This window comes from Rhipicephalus microplus, unplaced genomic scaffold (genome assembly GCF_043290135.1).
Source record: "Rhipicephalus microplus isolate Deutch F79 unplaced genomic scaffold, USDA_Rmic scaffold_21, whole genome shotgun sequence".
Taxonomy (NCBI): Eukaryota; Metazoa; Arthropoda; class Arachnida; order Ixodida; family Ixodidae; genus Rhipicephalus; species Rhipicephalus microplus.
The window spans coordinates 1761405-1788319 of record NW_027464594.1 but is presented as its reverse complement, the minus strand read 5'-3'; positions in this window follow the sequence as shown (position 1 = coordinate 1788319).

Below are 26915 nucleotides of genomic sequence, written 5' to 3'. Positions count from 1 at the left end.
CGTGTTGCAATTAGTTACATAAACATGCAGGGTGGCAGAAAGAAGGCAAAATGGTTAGAGATTGAGGAGCAGTTAAACAAAGAACAGATAGGCGTGTATGCGGTTACAGAAACACACCTTAGAGACTTGGAAGAGCCACCACATATTAAAAATTATGTTTGGGAAGGGTGTAACAGGACCATATCGGAAAGGAAAGGTGGGGGTGTAGGAATGCTAATTCACCGCGGAGCCAAATGGGTTAGAGTGAAACAGACGTGTTCAGAGCACCTCTGGGTTCGGGGCACAGTAGGTGGAAAGGAAACGTGGCTAGGGGTAGCCTACTTGTGGACGGGGAATAACTGCAGAGAAAAGAATCAGGAGATAGTGGATTGCATGAGTGCGGATATTAAGGAATTTGGTAATGGGGCCGAAATCATCCTTCTAGGGGACATGAATGCCCACATACATGACCTTGACGGATATTCAGACACCAATGGGAAGTTATTACTAGATCTTTGCGAGCAACATAGTCTGGAGATAGTTAACACGGGGCCTAAATGTGACGGCCAGATCACATGGGAAGTCGGAAACAAGCAATCAAGTATTGATTATTGTCTCATGACTGAAGGAATTTACCACAAACTGACAGAAATGAGGATAGACGAGGAAGGCATTAACAGCTTGGGTAGTGATCATAAACGAATAACATTACAAATGGGATACGAAACTGAAAATATGAGCATGGAATCAAAGTCTGGCAGCTCGTATTTAAATGACAAACAAATAATAAATATAGCCGCAAGAGTCGAGGAAGAAGTAGGCGAAATACCAGGCATGGACTGGGAGTATAGTGAGCTGTTACATCTAATGACGAAGGAGATAGGGAAAGAGAAGAAAACTGTTTGCTGGAAAGGAAAAAGGAAGCCAAAAAGTTGGTGGAACAAGGAAATCCGGGAGGCGATCGAGAAGCGACGCGAAGCATCACGGGAGCATAGAAAGGCAAAAAAGGAGAAGCGGCCGCAGGACGAAGTAAAAAAAATATGGGAAATATATTTAGAGAAAAAATCCCTTGTACAGAAATTGGTAGAGGCAAAAATTAAAGGTGAAAGTGAACGCTGGATGACAGAGATACACGAAAAAAAGGAGGCCGCGCCTAGGATTTTTTGGAGCCACATAAAGGCGCTAGGTAGGAAGTCTGTCACAACGCAACAACATATTCTAGATGAAAGAGGAAATCAATTGGAAGGGTACGAAGCGCTAGGTTACATCCAAAAGGTAACAGCCGATTCGTTTCAAAAGAGCGTCCAGGGGATCTCCCCGGTGAGTAAAAGTGTGGCGGAGAAAGCAACAGAGGAAGAGCTAGTACTGGATAATTTCAACTGGAAAAAGGCCGAAGGAAAAATTCCAAAGCGCACTGCCGCGGGTTTAGATGGGATTCCCGTTAGCCTCATTAACGAACTAGGACATAACACTAAAGAAGCATTGTTAAAAGCAGTAGAAAAAAGCTTAAAGGACGGACAAATACCGGACAGTTGGCGACAAAGTAGAATGAACTTAATCTATAAAGGCAAGGGAGAAAAGGACAAGATTCGCTAGTATAGACCACTAACCATTACATCGGTACTATACAGGATGGCGATGCAAGCAGTAAAAATGAAAATAGAAACATGGGCCGAACATAACGATATTTTGGGAGAACTTCAGAACGGATTTCGAGTCGACAGGCGGTTAGACGATAACCTGTTTGTTCTCACTCAGTGTATAGAAATATCTAAAATAGAGAATAGGCCCTTGTACGTGGCTTTTCTAGACATCACTGGGGCATACGACAACGTTAATCAGGAAATTTTGTGGAATATATTGAAAGGAATGGGCATGGGCGACGACTGTATACAGCTTTTGAGGGAGATATACCGAGAAAATACAGTTTGCATAGAGTGGGAAGGAATGCGTAGCAAAGAGAACGTTGAGGTTAGCAGGGGTCTGAGACAGGGATGTCCTTTGTCCCCGCTGTTATTCATGCTGTACATGGTGAGTATGGAAAAAGCGCTAGAAGGTAGCAACATTGGTTTTAATCTGTCACACAAACAGGGCGGCATGATGATTGAGCAGAAGCTTCCAGGTTTATTTTATGCGGACGATATCGTCTTATTTGCGGACAGTCGAGATGATATACAGCAGCTGGCGAATATATGCGGAAGGGAAGGTGAAGCTCTTGGACTAGGATTCAGTGTAACGAAGTGTGGATTGATGGTATTCAATGATCCCTGTGATCAGACGGTGTCCATACAAGGCCAAGAAATACCGAGGGTAAGTGAATACAAGTACCTTGGAGTATGGGTAAATGAGAGTGATAGATACATGGAGGTACAGGAAAAAGCCTCGGCAGCAAAAGGAAAGAGGAATGCGGCAATAATGAAGCACAGAGCGTTGTGGGGATACAATAGGTATGAGGTGCTTCGAGGTCTGTGGAAGGGTGTAATGGTTCCAGGGCTTACTTTTGGGAACTCAGTGGTGTGCATGAGGGCAGAGGTGCAAGCGGGAATGGATGTAAATCAAAGGACTGTGGGACGCCTCGCGTTGGGTGCTCACGGGAAGACGACAAACGAGGCTGTAAAGGGCGATATGGGGTGGGCAGGTTTTGAGGCGAGGGAAGCGCAGAGCAAAATAAGGTTCGAAGAAAGGCTAAGAAATATGAAGGAGAGTAGATGGGCAGAGAAGGTGTTCCGTTATTTGTATAGGAAGAGCGTGGATACACAGTGGAGAAAAAGAACTAGAAGACTCACTAGTAAGTATACGGCTGGTATTGTAAGCCATATGTCAACAAAGAGCGTTAAGGGAAAAGTCAGGGAGGCGGAGAGGATTTACTGGATGGCAGCTATGGAGAAAAAACCGGCTTTGAGTAACTACCGAAAGGGCAAAAATGAAATAAGGAGGGAGGCATTTTACGATAATTCAAGGGGAAGCGCTTTACTGTTTGAAGCGAGATCGGGTTGCCTTAGAACGCGTAGTTATAAAGCAAGATTCAGTAAAGAAGAAGAACAATGCACATGCTGCGGGAAAGATAAGGAAACGGCGGAGCATGTTCTGATTGAATGTGGAGATATCCACCCAGGTGTACGTTTGGGCACGAGCCTACAGGAAGCCTTGGGTTTTAGGGACAACAATGGAAAGCTGAACACACCCGCGATTGAAATAAGTAAGAGACGGTTAGAGTATTGGTGGCAGAAAATTAGAGAGAAAGGACAAAAATAAATATTGGAAAAATAAAATATGGACAGTGTGCCGTAAATGGCAGAGAACTTAAGCTGAAAATTTACCTTTTTTTCCATTAAGATAGAATTTATCGAAGTAGAGGCATTAGGCCAACATAAAAAAAAAAGGTTTTTTTTTGTCGAGCCTGGTGGCATACTTGTCACCACCCCGTTATAAAGGGGACGCTCATAGCATCCATCCATCCATCTCACATCATGCATTGCCCTTTATGCACTTCTGTACTTTGATATTAGTAATAGCAAAGATTTAACGTCCGGAAAGCACCGTATGATTATGAGAGACGCCGTAGCGGAGGGCTCCGGTAACTCGACCACCCGGGTTGCTTTAACGTGCTTGTAAATCTAGGTACACGCACCTCAGTATTTGCACCTCCGCAAAAAATGCAGCCGCCGCGGCTGGCATTCGATCCCGCGTCATGCGCTTAGATACGTCGTGCTTATTAGTATTATGTGTTTAATTGCTGAAAAGTCCGCGTAAAATATTTTGAATGGTTGTGTTCGTACTGCATTCAAAACTAAACGGAATGCCATTAAGATGCAACGCGTGGTCCGAATGAAAACCCTGCCGGGGTGCCTGAGCAAGTAGGCGTTTGGTGTGTAGCGACACCAAGGACCCGAGCTAACGGGAGGGGGGGGGGTTTCGGCTCGCTCCCACGCCTAGCCGTGCGTGGCTGAGCGGTGTCCGAGGAAAAGGGGATCCTGGAGGTTGAGCCGACGCTGGGTGATTGGAACTTTAAGGCCCCCCCCCCCCCCCCTGCAGAGGCAACACACCCCTTTGGCCCCGGCTTCACGTAGAAGGCCCTGGGCTGACCCAGGGCCTTCTACGTGGGGGTCAACCCTGGGGGTCAGCCCAGGGGTCAGCCCCTGGGCTGACCCACCCAGGGGAAATAGGCAGTCGCCTTTCCTATCTCTCTCTCCCTACATCTTCGTCTTTATCTTTCACTATTTATCTGTAATGTCTTCTACTCTCTTCTGTTTACTTCCAAACTTCCTGGTGGCTAGGGCTCCGCAGGGGCGCCTGCGCAAGTAGGCGTTTGGTGTGTAGTGACACCACAGACCCGAGCTAACGGGGGAGTTTCGACCCCCTCCCACGCCTAGCCGTGCGTGGCTTTGCCGTGTCCGGGGAAAAGGGGATCCTGGGGGTTGAGCCGACGCTGGGTGATTGGACCATTAAGGCCCCCCGCCAGAGGCAACACACCCCTTTGGCCCCGCCTTCACGTAGACGGCACCCCTGGGCTGACCCACCCAGGGGAAATCAGCAGTCGCCTTTTCCTATCTCTCTCTCTCTACATCTTCGTCTTTCTTACTTCTTTAGCTTTCCTGTCTACTTCTCTCTTCTGCTTACTTCCAATTTTTTCGGCAAGGGTTAACCTTGTGCAAATAGCCTACCTTGGCCTAGGCGCATTGTGTTATAGCAGAGTTGTACGGCTGACGTCTGCAAGCTTTCAGCATCCGCAAACTTGCAGCGTCCCCTCGTTGGGCTCCGTGGTGGGTGGCCGCCAACCCTGCTGAACAACATACAATTAGCATGCACAAAGCATTCTCTTTACTTAGTGATCGTGCTTCCTCAAAGCGGGTACGCACCGAAGATATCAATTTTTTCATCCGGCCAAGACAAATCTTTCCTCATTTCCATGTTATACATTGCGAAAAAACTAACAAGCAAGCCAGAACTGTATCCCCCTTCGTCCTGGCTAGGTGCTTAACCGAAACTATCGGTGCCAGGTACAAGGTTACCAAAATGGCCAGCGGAGATCTACTCCTTGAGATACGTGACAAAGACCAATTCGATAAACTGAACACTCTCACAACGTTTGGAGGCACACCCATCAGTATTACGCCACACAGGTCCATGAACTCATCTCGCGGGGTCGTATCGGACGCAAATTAACTTGATCTGACCGAAGCTGGACTCCTGGAAGGATGGAAGAGCCAGAACGTGACAAACGTACAGCGTAATAAGATAAGAAGAGATCAAAAGGAAATACCAACCAAACATTTAGTACTGACCTTTGCTTCGAGCGACTTGCCGGAAACCATTCAGACTGGGTATACAAAGAGATCCGTGAGGCCATATATTTCCAACCCCCGCCGTTGCTTTCAATGTCAGAGATATGGTCATGGCTCGCAAAGCTGTCGTGGCCGGAAAATTTGTGCTCTGTGTGGAGTCGTGCGCCATGCGTCCGACAACTGCGAAGCACCTGCACACTGTGTGAACTGTGGCAGAAATCATGCCGTGTACTCACGTTCCTGTTCTTCCTGGAAAAAAGAAAAAGAGATCATCACTTTGAAGATAAAAGAAAACATTACATTTAAAGAAGCAAGAAAAACAGTCTCGCCATTTTACGGCCCCACATATGCTGATGCGGCGTGCCAGGGGGCAGTGTCGCACCAGCCCTCGCCACTCCTTCGGCCTGCGCAGAGCGAGCCATTGGCTGTGGCGCCTGCCACCAAGGCGGCAGTAGTTGAGTCTACTCCGCCTACTATTGAACAGAGATCAGGGACTCTAGGGTTCTCAGGTCTCAGGGCCTCACCTCGCCAGGCGAGGCCCAAGCTTCGAAAAACCAGCTCGCATGAGCGGGCATCCAGTGCCTCCGAGGAGGCAATGGATACGGCGGCACCCCTGGTGCCAAAAGAGCGGCGCGGCTCTCTGGAGCGCGCCAAGAGAACTAAGAAGCTCATAACAGGGCCTGATAATAGCCCTGTTACTTGAGCTCGACTTTTCAGCTTAAACAAGTCACTCCCTTAACGTACACGCAGCACTACTTTACTTCCAATATGGAAACACAAATTATACATTTGAACGTCAGAGGACTGCTTAAAAACCTCGACGACGTCCAAGAGCTTTTATACAAACACTCACCTTTAGTGCTGTGTGTACAGGAAACACACCTAAAATCTACCAATACAATTTTTTACGTGCTTACGTCATATACCGAAAGGACCGCGATGATGCTGTGGCGTCATCCGGTGGCGTAGCCATTGTTATTAACCAAGGAGTAGCGTGTACACATTTACCATTCCAGACATCCCTTGAGGCGGTGGCTGTTCGAGCGGTACTTTTAAACAAACTCGTCACCATCTGCTCTTTGCATGTACCTCCCCACCACCGTCTTGAAAGACGTGAATTCCAGTCTTTAATAGACGAACTGCCTGAACCTTATTTGCTTCTTGGGGACCTAAATGGACATAGTGGACTGTGGGGCGATTCTCGCTGTGATGCACGAGGTCGTCTCATTGAACAATTTCTCTTCTCTTCCGGTGCCTGTTTATTGAATAGGAAATAGCCAACATACTATAACGTTGCCAACAAAACTTACTCGTCTATAGACCTCAGCATCGTATCACCTTCACTCCTACCTCTACTGAAATGGAAAATCATAAGTAACCTTTATGGAAGTGACCATTTCCCTGTAGTGTTGAGTTCACAAACAACATATTGTCACGCGCTAAGAGCTTGAAGGAACGTACAAAGGGACGCGACTGTCCAAAATCTCGGAGACAAAGAAGGACGACTACGCTCGCACGGGTTGTTCGTCTTCGTCTTCCTCGTTCACCGGCACAGAACTGACCCACTGTTCACTGGCACAGAACACCAGGTGGCATTACTCCTCCTCCCAAGAGAGCATCGACCTGATGCTTAAACAAAAGTGTGCACAGCAGTGGGTCGAAGTAGGTAACATAAAGAAACATTAAACAAATTAGTGCACGAGAGAAAATGCGTCTTGGGTCCGGCAATCGGAAATAAGCGGCATTCACTGTTCACATGAAGAGTTCACTGGCACAAGACTAAAATTCGCATCACAGCGTAAAGTATGGTTTTAGGCGGACTACGTGTACAGTCTCTGGGCGTGGTAACCTGCGCTGGGATGATGGCGAGCCTCCGTCTGGAACCACTTCGTAGTTCACGTCGCTCACACGTCTGAGTACTTTGTAAGGTCCAAAGTACTTCCTGAAGAGTTTCTCACGGAGACCTCGCCGCCTAATGGGTGTCCAAACCCAAACTTGGTCACCAAGTTCATAATTAACTTTTCGATGATGGGTGTTGTACCGCCGTGCATCTGCGCACTGTTGAGTTCGGATGTGCACACGGGCCAGTTGACGTGCTTCCTCAGCGCGCTGAATGTACTCATTGATGTCGGGGGCTAATAGGTCGAGCTTGTCGATGTCCTCATATGGAATCATGGCTTCCAGCATAGTTCCAACATCTCGACCATAAACGAGCCGGAATGGTGTGAAGCGTGTAGTTTCCTGCGTTGCAGTGTTATACGTACGGCAGGATGTCGTCCCACGTTTTATGCTGCACATCCACGTACATAGAGATCATGTCAGTTAGCGTTTTGTTTAGCTTTTCTGTTAAACCATTACTTTGAGGGTGATACGCAGTGGTCTTTCGATGGGTTGTGTTACTCAACCTGAAGATATCATCCAAGAGTTTCGCTGTGAATGATGTCCCTCGATCAGTGATGACATGTGACGGGGTGCCATGCCGTAGCACAATTTTATGCACAAAAAAAAACTGGCAACTTCAGATGTGGTCCTTCGTGGCAACGCCTTCGTCTCAGCGTAACGCGTCAAATAATCGGTTGCGACAATAATCCATTTGTTGCCAGAAGAAGACAAAGAAACGGGCCTAGGAGGTCCATCCCCACTTGTTCAAACGGTGTACGTGGTGGATCGATCGGTTGTAGATGGCCTGCAGGCTTTAAATGTGGTGTCTTGCGACGCTGGCATTCACGGCATCCCTTCACGTAGCGTTTGACACAGGCAGACATTTTAGGCCAGTAGTAGAGTTGTCGCACCCGATCCATAGTTAGCGAGTAGCCCAGATGGCCAGATGTGGGCTCGTCGTGGCAAGCTAATAAGAAGTCATCGCGGAAGGCTTCAGGCACGACGAGAAGATGAGATCTGTCACCAGCACCGGCGTTCCTTTTGTATAAGACGCCATTTCGTAGGCAAAATGATGGCAACGTTCGCAACTTTGGACGAGGAATGGGCGCAGTGCCACCTTCTAAATGATCTATAATCATTCTTAGATTGGCGTCATTTCGTTGATTCGACATCAGATCCGGTCCGCTGACAGTTGCCACGAAGGCACCGTCCTCTTCTGCGCTAGTACTGGCGGATTGAAGAGGTGCTCGTGATAGCGTGTCGGCGTCTTCGTGTTTTTTGCCTGACTTGTACACGATGGTGACATCAAATTCCTGAAGGCGCAGACTCCATCGTGCTATTCTTCCTGAAGGGTCTCGTAGATTGGTCAACCAGCGCAAAGCATAATGGTCAGTCACCACTTCAAATGGCCTGTGATAGAGATATGGCCTAAACTTTGTAATTGCCCAAATGACCGCGAGACATTCTTTCTCTGATGTGGAATAGTTAGATTCTGCGCGAGACAGTGTGCGACTTGCGTAGGCTATCACCCGTTCAATGCCATCTTGTTTTTGTACCAAAATAGCTCCAAGACCAATATTGCTGGCATCAGTGCGTACTTCAGTGTCAGCATCTTCATCGAAGTGGCCGAGCACGGGAGGGGAAGAGAGCCGGTGCTGTAGTTCCGCAAAGGCAGTCTGCTGTTCGTCAGCCCAGACAAATGGTGTGTCATCACGCGTGTGGCGTAATAGTGGCTCCGCAATGTTAGAGAAATTTTCAATAAAGCGCCGGTAATAAGCGCACAGACCCAGAAATCGTCGAAGACTTTTCTTGTCAGATGGAGGTGTAAAAGCGGTGACGGCAGCAGTTTTGTCAGGATCAGGCCGAACAGCAACGGCGCTTACGACATGATCAAGAAACTTTAATTCTTCGTAGCCGAAAGGACATTTCTCAGGCTTGAGTGTGAGATCGGCCGATCTAATGGCTTCGAGCACATTCCGAAGGCGACGAAGATGCTCGTCAAACGTTTCTGAAAACACAACGACATCATCGAGGTAGACGAGACAGCTTTTCCACTTGAGGTCTGCCAGGACGGTGTCCATCATTCGCTGGAATGTGGCTGGAGCGGAACAAAGGCCGAAAGGGAGCACTTTCAATTCATAAAGGCCATCCGGCGTTACAAAACCGGTCTTTTCCCGGTCACGTTCATCGACCTCTATTTGCCAATAACCGCTTTTCAAGTAGACGGACAAAAAATACTTCGCGCGTCGCAGCTTGTCCAGAGAATCATTGACTCTGGGCAACGGGTACACGTCTTTCTTAGTGACATTGTTCAACTTTCTGTAGTCGTCACAAAAGCGAAGCGTGCCATCTTTCTTTTTCACAAGAACGACTGGTGATGACCAAGGGCTGCTTGAAGGCTGTATCACGCCATCCTGAAGCATTTCCTTAACTTGCGTTTGAATCGCGTGCCGTTCGGTTGGCGAAACACGGTAAGGCTGCTGCCGTATGGGATGCGCGTCGTCGTAGGTGATAATGCGGCGTTTCGTTATCGGTGTTTGACGTATCTTTGAAGAACGTGCAAAGCATGTGTGGAACTCCAGCAACAGCTTACACAAACGCTGCTTGTTCGCTTCAGAAAACGTTGGATTGATGTCGACGCTGCGGAAAGGCGCTTCAGCTGTGCCGATGGCCTCGGAAGCAAAACACTCTGTGACATTGGCGACTGGGTCGGCGTAGGCGATGACAGTTCCAGGAAAAAGGTGCCGGTGCTCGTAACTGAAGTTTGTGACAAAAACGTTGCAGTGATCATCACGAAGGTCGACAAGGCTTCTCGCTACGCAGTCACCCTGAGACAGCAAAAGCGAGTGATTGCTTTCTACGACTGCTTCACCCTGCATCACTCCGTCCCACGCCACCTGAACCACAACAGTTGCACGGGGTGGTAACGTGACAGCGTCGTCGACGACGCGAAGAGACACTCGGGAGTGGCTGGGGTCGGCGTAAACTGTTGTGGCGTTTGTGGTCGCGAAAGTGACCTGACGTCGTCGAATGTCAATTATAGCACCATGCTCCCTGAGAAAATCCATGCCAATGATCTGGTCTCGAGAACACTGCCGGAGAACGCTCAAACTGGCAACAAATGTACAACCGCGGACTTGTAGTCTTGCCGTGCACATACCGAGTGCCGTGACGATATGCCCGCCAGCTGTACGAATCGGCGTTCGGTTCCAAGGCGTCGTTACTTTCTTGAGAAAGGCGGCCAGCTTTTCGCTAATTATGGAATAGTCCGCACCAGTGTCCACTAAGGCGCTGACTTCACGACCATCTAGCAGAACAGGAATATCTAAGGAAACTCTTCCGCAATCAGCCGGTGGTGTCGTTGTCGATGTATCGTTGGTATCTTCAGTCCGCGTCGATAGGGGGTCTTGAGCATGACCAGTCTGAGCGGCCTTGCCCCTGAAGGTCGCTGAGGCTAGTTTTCCCGACGCGGGCTAGGTGACCGGCCCTGCGCCATGCCCGCATAGGTGCGATGATTCGGCGGGAACCGCCGCGGTGATGGAGAGCGTGAGTGGTGCCGAGATGTCGATCCGCGCTGCTGAGCAACGTAGTCAGCGATTTCCGGAAGCCGCTGGCCGAACCTAGGAGGTGGGGAGTTGGCCAAAAAACCGCGGAGTCCCAGCTCTTGATAAGTGCACTGTCGGTAGATGTGCCCCGATTCACCACAGTGGTAGCAAAGGGGACGTCGATCGGGGGCCCGCCACACGTCCGATTTTCGTGGAATCGGTCGGCGGTCACTGAGGTACGGGCCCACTTGGACTGCCTGAAGCATGGCTGGGGCTGCGTTATAAGGCGGACTGAAATGTGGTGCAGGTGGGCGCAGAGGTTGATCTGCCGGAAGCACGGCAGGGGCCGCGGTGGGAAGCGGAGGCACAGGTGGTGCTGGCTGGAGCAGAGTTTGCGCATACGACATGCGAGGGAAGTCATTTAGGGGCCGCGGCTCTGTCTGACAGGACGGTTCTCGTAGTGCCTGCTGAACTTCAACTCGGACGATGCCGGACAAAGAACTGACAGTGGCCGCCGAAGGTACAGATAACTTCTGCAGTTCTTCGCGAATTACAGAGCGTATGAGCTCTCGGAAGAAGTCGACCTGGGCCCCAAAATCACCCATGTAGTCCGTAGCAGAAGCAAAGTTCACTTGTCGCTCGTACGTCTGGGTCCGTTGCCGAAGCGTGCTTTCAATCAGGACGACTTCAGCAAGAAACTCTGACGTAGTCTTGGAGGGGCTGCGTACAAGACCACCGAACAACTGCTCCTTCACTCCACGCATCAGGTATCGTACCTTCTTCTCTTCCGGCATGTGAGGGTCGGCTCGTCGAAAAAGACGCGTCATGTCCTCAACATACATTGCTACGCCTTCATTTGGCATTTGCATACGGCACTGGAGTTCACGTTCAGCTCGCTCTCGGCGATCGGGACTTGCATACGTTTCGAGAAGCCGGCGGTTGAAGTCCACCCATGACGTGAACACACCTGCCCGGTTTTCGTACCAAACACGTGTCCCGTCATTCAAACTGAAGTAGACATGTCGGAGCTTGTCTGTGTCATCCCACATGTTATGAGTGGCAACGAAGTTATAGTGGACTAGCCAATCTTCAACATCCTCATGGACAGCGCCATGAAAGGGATTCGGCGTTCGTGGTTTGAACAGTGTATATTGCAATGGCGTTGCGCCTTCCGTACCGGCTGTGTTGGAGCCGCTTGGGACGGCGCTGCCTGGAATAGTTGGGGCCGTCATCTCTTCTGAGAGAAGTCCGAACTCAGGGTCCAGTCCACGGATCCTGCGGCTAGCACGGTGAACAGGCGTAACCAACGGTATGGGGCTGGAGCTTCTTGTACTGGGAGGGGTTCGGTGCATAGGGTACCTAGCACCTCCATCAGTTGTCACGCGCTAAGAGCTTGAACGAACGTACAAAGGGAGGCGACTGTCCAAAATTTCAGAGACAAAGAAGGACGTCTCCGCTGGCACGGGTTGTTCGTCTTCGTCTTCCTCGTTCACCGGCACAGAACTGACCCACTGTTCACTGGCACAGAACACCAGGTGACAATATGAATGTCCTCTACACGTTCCCAAATGGCTGATAAACAAAGCAGACTGGGAAAAGTTCCACAACACTAGACGTTTGAGTTGGACAGACATATGTAGGCTAAACATAGACGAAGCTGTGCAGCACTTCAGAGCTTTTCTAACTGACGCAGCAGCCAAGTGCATACGGCAAACATCTGGAGTGCCTGGCAAACGACATGTCCCATGGTGGAACATAGAGTGTCGTAATGCGCGAAAGGAACAGAACAGGGCATGGAGGTTGCTTCGGAACTCACAAACAGCCGAAAATCTTGACACCTTCAAGAAAATAAAGTCTCAAGGCAGGAGAAAGTGTCGGCAGGTCAGAAGAGAAAGCTGGCAGATGTTTTTGTCAGCGATCAATTCATACACACAGGAGGCCAAAGTCTGGAACATATTCGGTAGGATAGCAGGAAAACAAGTACACACACTTCCACTCCTAAACACTCAGGGTGATACCTTGGAAGATCAGGCAAACTTCTTCGGTGCACACTTTGAACGGGTATCCAGCTCGTCCCACTATACTGACACTTTCCAAAAATACAGAACAAGAATATAAAAGCAGAAACTCGAACACAAATCCACTAGATACGAGGCATAGAACCAAGCTTTCAGTCTAGCTGAGCTCCGAACATCTCTAAACTCCTGCAGTACTTCTGCCCCAGGTTCTGACTGTGTGGTGTATGAAATGTTAAAAAACCTACCAGCCGAAACACGAAAAAGCTTACTTTGTTTGTACAATGCTATCTGGTTTTCTGGCACTATCCCTACCTCCTGGAAAGAGGCTATTATTATTCTCATTTTGAAAGAGGGCAAGGACCCCTTTTTAGCTTCAAGTTATAGGCCTATTGCGCTTACAAGCTGCTTGAGCAAAGTCACACAAGAAGGGCGATCGATTACGGATAGAAAACTACCGCCCGATGTCTTTAACGTCTACATGCTGTAAATTGATGGAGCACATTGTTGCTCACTACATAACAGACGTTCTTGAACGTAACGGCTTACTTTCCGAATTTCAGCACGGTTTCCGTAAAGGGCTATCGACGCACACACAGCTGATAGCTACGGTGCACGAGATTGCCTCTGCCCTTGATTTGGCCAGCCAGATTGACTTAGTATTCCTCGACTTCAGCAAAGCATTCGATTGTGTTCCTCATGGTAAGCTTATAGGCAAACTGCTAAACATTGGTATACCCGATTTTCTTGTTAACTGGATAAAATCTTACCTTTCCAACAGGAGTCAATATGTGGAGATCTCTGGGTGCTCGTCAGGCGCATTACCTGTCTTATCGGGTGTTCCACAGGGAAGTGTCTTGGGCCCAATTCTCTTTTTAATTTATGTAAATGATATAACTTCAATTGTCTCTTCTGATGTTCAAATACGATTATTTGCAGATGATTGCATAATTTTTAGAAAAATTACATGTACTAAGGATCAAATATTCTTAAATGACAGCTTGACACGTGTTGGCCAATGGTGCATGTCGTGGTCCATGAAGTTAAACTCAGACAAGACTGTTCTACTGCGAATCACAAATAAAAGAGAGCCGCTTAAGTTTTCTTACTGTATCGATGGAGTGACTGTTAAAGAAAACCCGGAAAACAAATATCTAGGGGTGACAATTACCAATTCGTTATCGTGGTCTAAGCACATTGAAAATACCTGCGCAGCTGCCATGCGCAGGCTTGGGTTCATAAGGCACAAACTTAAAGCTGCCCCTACAGAAGCAAAACTGTTGGCTTGTAAGACCTTAGTGTTACCTAAGCTTGAATACGCCAACATTGTTCGGGACCCCTTTTCTAAGAAAGACAAGCAAAAGCTAGAAATGGTGCAGCGCCGGGCAGTGCGTTTTATTTTCAACAAGTACAGATCCACTGATTCCCCATCTTCGTTGATGGCGCAAAATAGAATTTCAACTTTAGAGCAGCGACGTAAACTAGCCCGCCTAAAATTTTTGTTTTCGCTTTTTCATGGCCACCTAAAGCTTAACGCAAACCCTTATGTGAAGCCGTTCTTACCTCGAGCATCGAGACATCGCCACTCACACAATTTTCTTCCTTACAAAGCTCGCACAAATCTATTCAAACACTCTTTCTTCCCGCGGACAATTGCGGATTGGAATGCATTACCGAGTTCGGTTTTCTCTGCGCGAACTGCGGCCGCTTTTTCAGCGAAGGTGTTTGCTGCCCTAGAATAATTATCGTCTTTGTTTCAGAGGTTGCTGACCGATTGCTGGTGCTTTTCTAGTTTTTGTGTAGCTCTCGAACGGTTGAGGATGTTTTAGTCGTGGGTTTTCATTGTTTGTTAGGAAAAGTGCGTATTTGTCTGATTTTTTTTGAAGTTGAAAAATTTAGGGTGGTCCTTGAATGTACGAGCTCTACTGTATAATGGTTTTGTTTGCTTGACCTAGAGACAGTGTGATCGTTGCAACTTTCTAGTTTACAATGAGTTTTGCACTGTGCAACGTTTTTTTACCTGAAAATGTGTGTATAAATGTATGTATGTGTGTATTTGTTTATATATCTATACTGTTCGTGTGTATGACCAAAACATGCTAATTGATATGTATTCACCGCTACAATGCGATACATGTAACTTTCCCTTCTGCCCTCCTGCTTGGTCCTTATAGGACTGCAGTATGTAATAAATAAAAATAAATAAATAAATAAATAAAATAAAGTAAAGTCTTCGAAAAAATGATAAACTGCCGGCTTGTACATATCCTTGAAACAAACAATTTGCTCGACCCATTTCAGTGCGGGTTTCGAGAAAGTAGATCTACCACAGACCACCTTGTTCGTATCGAGGCACAGATCAGAGACGCCTTCGTCCATAAACAATATTTTCTCTCTGTGTTCCTCGATATCGAAAAGGCTTATGACACAACATGGCGTTTTGGAATTCTAAGAGACCTGTCCCACCTTGGTGTGCGCGGAATAATGTTTCACATAATCGAAAGTTACCTGTCAAACCGGACATTCCATGACCGTGTGGGCAGTGTTCTCTCCCACACATTTGCCCAGGAAACAGGCGTGCCACAAGGTGGTGTACTTAGTTGCAGACTTTTTATTATCAAAGTGAATTCCTTGCACTTGTCCATCCCCCGCAATGTTTCATTGTACATATGTCAACGACGTTCAGCTTGGCTTCAAGTCATACAACTTGGCAATGTGTTAGCGGCAGGTTCAGCTGTGTTTAAACAAGGTCTCCAAATGGGCAGATGAAAACGGATTCCGACTGAACCCACAAAAAAGCACGTGTGTCTTGTTCTCTCAGAAGAGAGGCATGCACTCGGAACCTGACATTCGACTGAACGGGCAACGTCTGTCTATCAAAGCCGAGCATAAATTCTTAGGTATAATCTTGGACAACAAGTTAACCTTCATACCACACATCAAGTATTTAAAAACAAAATGTTTAAAAGCCATGAATGTTTTAAAAGTCTTGTCACGTACTACGTGGGGTAGTGACAGGCAATGTTTCATGAACCTCTATAGAAGCCTCATTCGCACCCGCTTAGATTATGGGTCCGTTGTTTATCAGTCTACGACTCAAAGTGCTTTGAAGATGCTGGACCTAGTTCACCATTTGGGCATCCGCCTTTCTACGGGTGCTTTTTGCACCAGCGCCGTAGAAAGCCTTTACGGTAAGTCAAATGAGTGGTCGCTTCATCTGCAGAGAACTTACATGTCCTTTGTTTATTTCCTTAAGGTGAAAGCAGACAAGAAGCACCCCTCATACTCTACTAATAATGATTTGTCGAGCTCAATTCTGTTTCAAAACAGGCCTTCGATGAGGCAGCCCTTCTCAGTTCGCCTGAAGGGTCTAGCTGAGGACACTGGAGTGTCACTTGAACACAGTTTAATGGCTCCTGTAGCATACCCGCCACCGTGGCAGTGGCAGAATATAGACTGCGATGTGTCTTTCCTAGAAGTTACAAAACATGCGCCTATTGCCCATATTCGAACATACTTCCTGGAACTTCAACACAAATACACACGTCCTGAGTTCTTAACAGATGCCTGTAAGTCCAACTCCTCTGTGTCCTACGCTGCTGTTGGCCCTTCCTTTTCGGATGCTGGCCCTCTACATCCAGGCACAAGTATCTTCACAGCGGAAGCTTATGCGATACTTGTGGCAGCTAAACACATTAAACAATTAGAAATACAAAAAGCAGTAATTTATACAGACTCCCTCAGTGTGGTAATGGCTCTGCACAGTCTTAAAAAACAGAAAAAACCCTATCCTCGAATCACTTTTCTCCATTTTATGCACACTCTACCCACTCAACCAACATGTTGTAGTGTGCAGGGTGCCAGGGCACCGTGAGATTCAAGGCAACGTGATGGCTGATCAGCTTGCTGTATCCGTCCACGAAATCAGTGCCACTACACCCATATCGATCCCGCCTCTTGATCTTAAGCCGTCTCTCAAACGAAAGCTCAGGGACTACTGGCAGAGCAAGTGGGATAGACACACACAAAACAAGCAACACGTTATTAAGCCACACCTTGGCCATTGGCCACCAGTATCAAAATCACTTCTAACAGAGGTAACACTAACAAAACTCTGGATAGGACACACATACACGACACACACACATCTTTTGTCCGGTGTGGATCCACCAATGTGTGACAAATGTGGTGAGGCATTAATAGTTTTTCACGTTTTAATCCAATGTAAACAATTAGACACTCTAAGAAGACAACACTTTCCATTACCCTACCGACAACATATACCATTACACCCTGCAATGTTCGTTGGTAGGAAACCGCTTTTTAGTCATAAATTATTGTTAGCGTTTTTAAAAGATATTAATAATTTCATATCATATACCGGGGCATCCCGTAGCACGACCTCTCCAGGGAGGTTTTTGCTGCGGTGGATACACAGGAAAGCACTTGCCTTACGGCCCTTGGACGCAAGGGTATGAACGAGTGAGGTAGTTGTGCTAATGCCATACATGTCCACCATCGTTTTTCATTATCACCAACTTTTGTCACCTATTCACACCACACACACCTTTCACGGCATGGTCATGATTTTATTACTTGTATGTTTTTTCCCGCCTTACTGGGAGGAATTTTATGGCCCTTATACAGCCGCTAATCACATTCATTATCCACATTACTTGTCCCATGAACTGGCGCTCTTTGGCCATCAAATGACCCTTGCGCCAAAAAACACCATATATCTATCTATCTATCTGGCGGCTAGGGTTAACTCTGTGCAAATAGCCTACCTTGGTCTAGGCGCATTGGGTTATAATAGCGTTGTACGGCTGGCGTCTGCAGGTTTTAGCATCCGCAAACTTGTAGCATCCCCTCGATGGGCTCCGTGGTGGGCGGCCGCCAACGCTTCTGAGGAAAATTAATCTGGCATGCATAGAGCGTTTCCCTTATTAAGTGATCGTACCGCCTCAAAGCGCGTACGCACCGAAGACTTAGGCTTTTTCAACCGATCAAATGAAAACTTCCCTTATTTTCATGTTATACATAGTGAGATAAGTGGCAAGCAAGCCAGAATTGTATCCCCCTTTGTAGTAGCCAGATGTCTCACAGAAACTCTTAGGGCCGGGTACAAAGTTACCAAAATGGACAGCGGAGACATCCTCCTTGAAGTTCGTGAAAAAGAACACTTTGAGAAGCTACAGAATCTTTCAAATTTTGGTGACACTCCGATCACTGTAACGCCACACAGATCTATGAACACAACCCGTGGTGTAGTATCTGATGCTGATTTGCTCGGCTTGACTGAAGAGGAACTTCTGGAGGGGTGGAAGAGTCAGAATGTGACCAATGTACAAAGGATCATCATCAGAAGAGACAACAAGGTAACACAAACAAAACACCTGATACTCACGTTCGCTTCCAGTAATCTGCCAGAAAGTATTCAAACAGGTTACACGAAGACGTCGATCAGACCATACATGCCTAACCCACGTCGTAGTTTAAATGCCAGAGGTATGGCCACGGTTCACAAAGCGTTCGTGGTCACCAAACGTGTGCACAATGTAGAGTGTCAGGCCACAATTCTGACAACCGCTGCGGAGACGCGTCGCTCGGCAGAGCTGCGCAAGTGAACAACTCGCGTCCCAAACAACAACTGACTTTTATAATCACCCTTCCTCTCGAAGATAACTTTCTTGTGCGGGCGCATGCACTCTCTGCACCGCACACAGAAGCACCGCTTTGCGTCGCCACAGTACTCCCCCCCTAGTGAGTGCGCACACAACGGCCGCACTCGGACGACCCACTGCGGTTTATAAGTTCATGCGCACTGGGGGTCTCGTACACCGCCCACTCCGCGTAAACCGTTTGAGGACTTGTTGGGGCTGCGCTACGTGGTCTGCCGCGGGTGCCTGCGAAGATGGAGCTCAAAGTGGTGCAGGTGCTTCGTTGTCGGAGTCCACGTGTGCTGGTTTTACGCGGTCTAGAGAAACCACGTCGTTACGACCACCTCTGTCGATTGTAATGTGCTTGTCTGCCCGTCGCAGCACCTTGAAAGGCCCGTCGCACGGAGGCCAAAGTGGAGGCTGTACGGCGTCCTGCCTCACAAACACGTGAGAGCAGGAGGAGAGTTCCCGGTTCACGTAGACTGGCCGGGCTGCGGGCGGACGCGGAGGAACAGCGCGTAGCTTGCTCATGATGTCTCGCAGTCGCATGGCGTAGTCCGCGTTTGCGTACACGTTTTCGTCCTTACTGGTAGTGAAAAACTACCCTGGGAGGCGAAGCGTTGTTCCGTATACCAGTTCAGCGGAGCAGCATCGCATATCAGCTTTCAGAGCCGTCCTAACGCCCAACAGAACAAACGGCAGTGCCTCTACCCAACTGTGACTCGCAGTAGCCGTCAGGCTCGTCTTCAGATGGCGATGGAACCTTTCCACTATACCGTTGCTAATCGGATGGTAGGCAGTTGTTCTGATGCGGTGAGTACCCAAGAGCCGGGTGACGCTTGCGAACAGGGCGGACTCAAACTGTGTTCCGCGATCCGTAGTCACGGTTGCCGGCACTCCGAAGCGGGCCACCGAGTGGAAGATAAATGCGCGGGCGACGGTATCAGCAGTCATGTATGGAATGGGCACGGCCTCCGGCCATCGCGTGAAGCGATCGATGCAGGTTAGCAAGTAGCTTTGCCCCTGGCACAACGGCAGTGGTCCAACAATGTCAACATGCTCATGGGCAAATCGACAGTCCGGCAGAGGGAAGGATCCCAAGGGGGTCACAGTATGTCGCTGAACTTTGGAGCGCTGACATGCGATGCACTCTCGTGTCCATTATCGGACGTCCTGATTTATTCCTGGCCACACGAACCTCGCTGTGCATAGCCGTTGCGTGGCTCGAATCCTGGGATGCGCCAAGCTGTGCAGCAAGTCAAAAATGCTGCGACGGAGGTTCGAGAGGACGAACGGTCGGACCTTGCCTGTAGACATGTCGCAGCATACGGATCCTGTGGGTTCTGCCAACCATTGCAACTTCAAGGCGATGGTTGAAGACATCAGTAGACGCTTCAATTCTCCATCACTGTGTTGAGCCGTCGTAAGTGTGGTGAAGTCTACGCCGCTCGGCAGGCTGATGGCATTCACTGTAGCGTGCGAAAGAGCGCCGGCAGCAGCATTATCCGCGCCATTAACATGGCGTATATCTGTCGTGAATTCTGCGATGTACAACATTTGGCGGAGCTCCCGTGCCACGTGAGCACCAGAATCGGAGTTCGCGCGCAATGCGTAGGTGAGTGGCTTGTGATCCGTGAGCACAAAAGATTCTTGTCCTTCCACATAATGTAGGAAATGCCGGATAGCTGCGTATATGGCGAGGAGTTCCCTACCGAAGGTGCTGTACCCTCGTTTGGACGGGCTCAGTTTTCTGGAGAAGAAGGAAATTGGTCGCCACACTCCGCTCACCCTCTGCTGCAACACAGCTCCAATCGCTGCATCGGAGGCGTCCTCCATGACGCACTGAGGAACACCCAGCTGCGGGTACGTGAGCATGGTAGCGTTTGCGAGAGCTTCCTTTATCACCCGGAATGCTTGTGTGGATTGGTCGTGCAGTTGCCTTAGATCCAGATGCCGCAAGTAGGCTGTGGAGAGGGTGAAGGATGTTGGCGCATTTCGGGATAAACCTACGGTAGTAATTCACGAGTCCCAGGAACTGTCGAAGCTGGCGGAGGTTTTTCGGCTGTGGAAACTGCAGTACTGCTTCCACCTTGTCCTTCTGGGGCTGTACTCCGGCACTTGATATGCTGTGGCCCAAAAATGATAGTGTTGGTACCCCAAACACGCACTTTACCGTATTGATGACGATGCCGTTCTCTGTCAGTCGCTGAAGTACGTAGCGCAGATGCCGCTCGTGCTCTTCAGGAGTGCTGCTAGCAATCAGAAGATCATCGAGGTATACCTTGCAAAAGTCGAGGCCACGGACAACGCCATCCATAAACCGTTTAAAAGTTTGGCCGGCGTTGCGAAAGCCGAAAGGAATGCGTAGAAACTCGAACATTCTGAACGGCGTTGTTATTGCGGTCTTGGGGATATCCTCCGGTGCTACGAGTATCGGATGATATGCTCGCACTAGATCTATTTTAGAGAAAATGGTAGCACCATGCAGGAAGGAGGCAATGTCATGAATGTGCGGGACTGGGTAACGGTCTGGCACGGTTACCCGGTTCAGCGCTCGATAGTCCCCGCAAGGGCGCCAATCACCATCTGTTGATTTTGGGACCATGTGAAGAGGTGACGCATATGGGCTGGATGAAGGACGTACTATTCTGAGTTCCATCATGTGGGCAAACGCCTGTCGAGACAACCGCAGCTTCTCGGGTGACGGGCGCCGTGGTCGCGCATAGACCGGTGGGCCTGTGGTTTCGATGTGGTGCAGGAAGCCGTGCTTTACTTCTGGAAATGCCTGTGGCTGTCGTGTCAGCTCTGGGAACTCTTGTAGTATTGCGGTGAAGTACGCTTCTCCAGCCGGACTAAGCAAGGCCGGGCTGATAGGGGGGTGCCAACGCGGCGTGCCTTGTACCGCTCCCCGAGAAACGGGATCTTGAAGCCGTTTGTTACGGACGTCGACCAACAGACCGAAGAACTGGAGAAAGTCTGCGCCTAGTATGGCGAATTTGACATCAGCAGCTATGAGCACCCAGCTAAACGTTCTGCCGAAACCGAAGTTCAGCGACAGTGAACGATGGCCATATGTTGTTATCACCGTGTTATGGACAGCTTGCAAGGGCGATGTACTAGGTTTCTTTCTTTCAGCTTGTGACGCCGGTATAACGCTCACCTCGGCGCCTGTGTCCACTAAGAAACGTACTCCGTTGTTGCGGTCGGTAATAAAAAATACTAAGGAACGACTTGGAGGCAACGTAGTAGCACTGGTCGTCCTCAGTGCCTGCCGCGGCTGTTTCCCGAGTGCGCGCACGGTACGACACATTTACGCGCACTACTTCCGAACCTCCGATGATACCATCAGATATGCTCGTGCTGCTCTTGCGATAGCGGCGTGTTAGGCTCGGTTATCGTTTGCGCCCTCCTGCTAGCGTGCAAAGCTGATACTGTTTCGGCAAGTCGAGCAATCTCCTCACGCATCTCTTGAAGTTCGTTTAGAGGCTGTTGCGCTTGCACGGCAGCCATGGGTGTGGGCGGTGTCATTGCTACCAGTTTGTCAGGAAGTTCGGCGGCTGCGGTTAAATCCTTGTGCTCTGAGGCCGCGATGACCATGCGGACGCTTGCAGGTAACTCGCAAAAAAGTTCTCGGAGCAATACTCCATCTATCGTGTTTGATGTTCCGCCAAGCAACTGTTGCATGTGCCGCAAAAGCTGACTAGGAGTATGGTCGCCGAGTTCCGTGCCGCGAAGCAATTGCTGCAGTCGTTGTGGTTCGGAGGGGCGTAACTCGGCGAATAAGGGTTTCTTTTAGCGTTGCATATGCGTTTTTGACAGGTAGTGCGAGCAACAGATCCCTGATTTCACTGGCTATGGCGGGCGGCAGACTTCTGACTACGTAGTGGTATTTCGTAAGGTCTGCGGTGATTCGTCTGGCTGAGAACTGAGATTCCACTTGTATGAACCAAAGTGCGGGGTCCGCAGTCCAAAAAGGGGGCAGCTTACCATCGACTGAGGAGACTGTCGGAGGGGCGTCGGTCGTGGACGTTGAATCCATATTGCGGCTGGTTCGACACCCCGGTCGCTGTGTCTGTATTTCGAGTCCGGGTCACCAATGTTGAGACGCGTCGCTCAGCAGAGCTGCGCAAGTGAACAACTCGCGTCCCAAACAACAACTGACTTTTATTATCACCCTTCCTCTCGAAGATAACTTTCTTGTGCGGGCGCATGCGCTCTCTGCACCGCACACAGAAGCGCCGCTTTGCGTCGCCACACTGCGAAGAACCATCGCACTGTGTGAACTGTGGCGAAAATCATGCCGCATACTCCCGGTCTTGTTCAGCTTGAAAAAAAAAAGAAATCATCACATTGAAAACTAAAGAAAATATCAAATTCAAAGAAGGAAGACGAAGGGTGTCGCCATTTTACGGCGCTATATATGCTGATGCGGCGCGTCAGAAGGCAACGTCGCAACAGCCCTCGCCACTACTTCGGCCAGCGCAGAGCGAGCCGTCGTCTGTGGCGACTGCCCCCAAGGCGGCAGTAGTTCAGTCTACTCCGCCACCTAGCGAATTGAGGCCGGAGACTCCAGGGTCCTCTGGTCTCAAGGCCTCACCTCACCAGGGGAGGCCTCAACTCTGAACCACCAGCTCGCATGTGCGTGCACCCAGTTCCTCTGAGGAGGCAATGGATACAACGGTACCCTTGGTACCGAAAGAGCGGCGCGCATCCTTTAAGCGCGACAAGAAAAATAAAAAACCCGTAACGGGGCCGTACGACCGTCCTGCCACCTGAATTAAGATGCTCACTTCAACAAAGGCTACTCTCTGTACACACAGCAGCATCTCTCTCTCTTTTTTTAAATATGCAGACAGAAATATTACAGTAGAACATCCGAGGCCTTCTTCGAAACCTCGATGACTTACAAGAACTCCTCCATGAACACAATCCCAGAGTGCTGTGTGTACAAGAGACACACTTAAAACGAACAAACACACACTTTTTACGTAACTACTTAATCTTCCGAAAGGATAGAGATGATGCCATGCCGCCATCCGGTGGTGTAGCGGTTATAGTTAGTCAAGGTATAGCATGTACACAATTACCCCTTCAGACTTCCCTCGAGGCGGTGGCTGTCCAAGCAGTTATTCTAACCAAACTCGTCACCGTCTGCTCTTTGTACATACCTCCGCACCACCGTCTTGAAAAACTTCAATTCCAGTCTTTATTAGACGAACTACCTGAACCTTACCTAGTCCTTGGGGACCTAAACGCACATAATGGTCCGTGGGGTGACGGTCGTTTTGATGCACGAGCTCGTCTCATTGAACAATTCCTCATTTCATCAGGTGCTTGTCTGTTGAACAGGAAAGATGCAGCATACTATACCCTTGCCAACAAAACTTACTCTTCCATAGACCTCAGTATCGCATCTCCTTCACTTGTACCATTACTTCAGTGGAAAGTCATAAATAATCTATAAGGAAGTGACCATTTTCCTTTAGTTTTGAGTACACCAATATTATATGAATGCCCTCCACAAGTTCCCAAATGGCTGATAAACAAAGCCGACTGGGAACAATTTCAAAAGATTACTCACTTAAGTTGGACTGACGTATGCGGATTAGGCATAGATGAAGCTGTGCAGTACTTTACGGCTTTTCTTACTGACGCAGCAGCCAAGTGCATGCCACAAACATCTGGACTGCCCAGCAAACGACACGTACCATGGTGGAACACTGAGTGTCGTAATGCGCGAAAGGAACAGAACAGGGCATGGAGGTTGCTGGGGAACTCGCCGACAGCGAAATACCTTGAGAGCTTCAAGAAAATAAAATCTCAAGGCAGGAGATTGCGTCGGCAGGCCAGAAGAGAAAGCTGGCACAAGTTTTTATCAGGGATAAATTCAAATACACAAGAGGCTAAAGTCTAGAATATGGTTCGTAGGGTAGCAGGAAGACAAGTAAACTCCCTCCCACTCGTAAACACTAAGGGTAACAGCCTGGAAGATCAGGCGAACTTCCTCGGTGCACACTACGAGCAAGTGTCTAGCTCGTCACACTATACTAAAGCTTTCCAAAGATATAAAGCAAGGACAGAAAAGCAGAAATTAGAATACAAGTGCACAAATCACGAGGCATACAACCAACCTTTCAACTTAGCTGAGTACACACATCACTAAACTCTTGCAGTAATTCTGACTCAGGCTACGACCATGTCACGTATGAAATTTGAAAAAGCTGCCGCTCAAAACGCGAAAAACTTTACTCTCCCTATACAATGCTATCTGGCTTTCTGGCGCCATCCCTGCTTCCTGGAAAAAGGCTATTGTTATCTCTATTTTGAAACAGGGCAAAGACCCTTCCTCAGTTTCAAGTTATAGGCCCATTGCACTAACCAGCTGCCTTTGTAAACTTTTTGAAAAAAAGATAAACCGCCGACTTTTAAAGTTCTTTGAAACATACAATCTGCTCGACCAACTCCAGTGTGGGTTTCGAGAGGCTAGATCCACCACCGACCATCTGGTGCGTATAGAGGCACAGATCTGAGACGCTTTCGTCCACAAACAATACTTCCTCTCATTGTTTCTCGATATCGAGAAGGCTTACGACACAACATGGCGTTTTGACATATTAAGAGACTTGTCTCACCTGGGTGAGCGCGGTAAAATGCTTTCCATAATCAAGAGTTACTTGTCCAATCGGAAATACAGTGTCCGTGTGAGCAGTATTCTCTCCCAAACATTTGTGCAAGAAACAGGAGTACCGCAAGGTGGTGTACTTAGTTGTACACCACCTGTGGTGTACTTTTTATTATCAAAATGAATTCCTCGCACCTGTCCAACCCTCGCAACACATTCTATTCCACATATGCCGATGACGTCCAGCTAGGCTTTAAGTCATGCAACCTAGAAATGTGTGAGCGGCAGGTTCAGTTAGGTTTAAACAAGGTCTCCAAATGGGCAGAAGAAAACGGATTCCGGCTGAACCCAGAAAAAAGCACGTGTGTCTTGTTCTCCCGAAAGAGAGGCGTGCACTCAGAACCCGACATTGAACTGAACGGTCAACGTCTGTCTGTCAATGCGGAGCATAAATTCTTAGGCTTAATCTTGGACAACAAGTTGACGTTCGTGCCACACATCAAGTATTAAAACACAAAATGTTTAAAAGCCATGAATGTTATAAAAGTGTTGTCACGTACTACGTGGGGTAGTGATAGGCAATGTTTCATGAACCTGTATAGAAGCCTCATTCGCACCCACCTAGATTATGGGGTCGTTGTTTATCAGTCTGCCACTCAAAGTGTTTTGAAAATGCTAGATCCCGTGCTCCATTTGGGCATCCGCCTTTCTACAGGTGCTTTTCGCACCAGCCCTGTAGAAAGCCGTTATGTTGAGTCAAATGAATGGTCGCTTCATCTGCTGAGAACTTACTTGTCCTTTGTTTATTTTCTTAAGGTGAAAGCAGACAAGAAGCACCACTCATACTTTACTATTAGTGATTTGTCGAGCTCCATTTTGTTTCAAAACAGGCCTTCAATGAGGCAGCCCGTCTCAGTTCGCCTGAAGGGTCTGGCTGAGGACACTGGAGTGTCACTCGAACACAGTTTAATGGCCCCTGTTGCATACCTTCCACCGTGGCAATGGCAAACTATAGATTGCGATGTGTCTTTCTTAGAAGTTACAAAACATGCGCCTATTGCCCATATCTGAAACTACTTCCTGAAACTTCAGCATAAATACACACGTCGTGAGTTCTTTACAGATGCCTCTAAGTATAACACCTCTGTGTCCTACGCTGCTGTCTTCCCATCCTTTTCGGATGCTGGCTTTCTACATCCAGGCACAAGTATCTTCGCAGCGGAAGCTTACGCGATACTTGTGGTGGCTAAGCACATAAAGAATCACAAATACGAAAAGCAGTAATTTATACGGACTCCCTTAGTATGGTAACGGTTCTGCACAGTCTTAAAAACAAAAAAAAAACCCTGTCCTTGTCTCACTTTACCCCATTTTATGCTCACTCTACACACTCAACCAACATGTTGTAGTGTGCAGGGTGCCAGGATACCGTGAGATCCAAGGCAACGTGATGGCGGATCAGCTTGCTGCATCCGTCCACGAAAGCACTGCCACTACACCCATATCAATCCCGGCCCCTGATCTTAAGCCGTCTCTCAAACGAAAGCTCATGGACTACTCTCAGAGCATGTGGGATAGACACACACAAAACAAAGTACACATTATTAAGCCACACCTTGGCCATTGGCCACCAGTATCAAAATCACGTCATGCAGAGGTAATACTAACGAGGCTCAGGATAGGACATACATACACGACACACTCATATCTTTTGTCCGGTGGCGATCCACCATTGTGTGACAGATGTGGTGAAGCACTAACAGTTCTTCACATTTTAATTCAGTAAAAAACAGTTAAAAATTCTAAGAAAACAACACTTTCCATTACCCTACCGACAACATATACCTTTACACCCTGCAATGTTTCTCGGTAGGGAACCACTTTTTGTCATAAATTATTGTTAGCCTTTTTATAAGAAATCCGTAGTT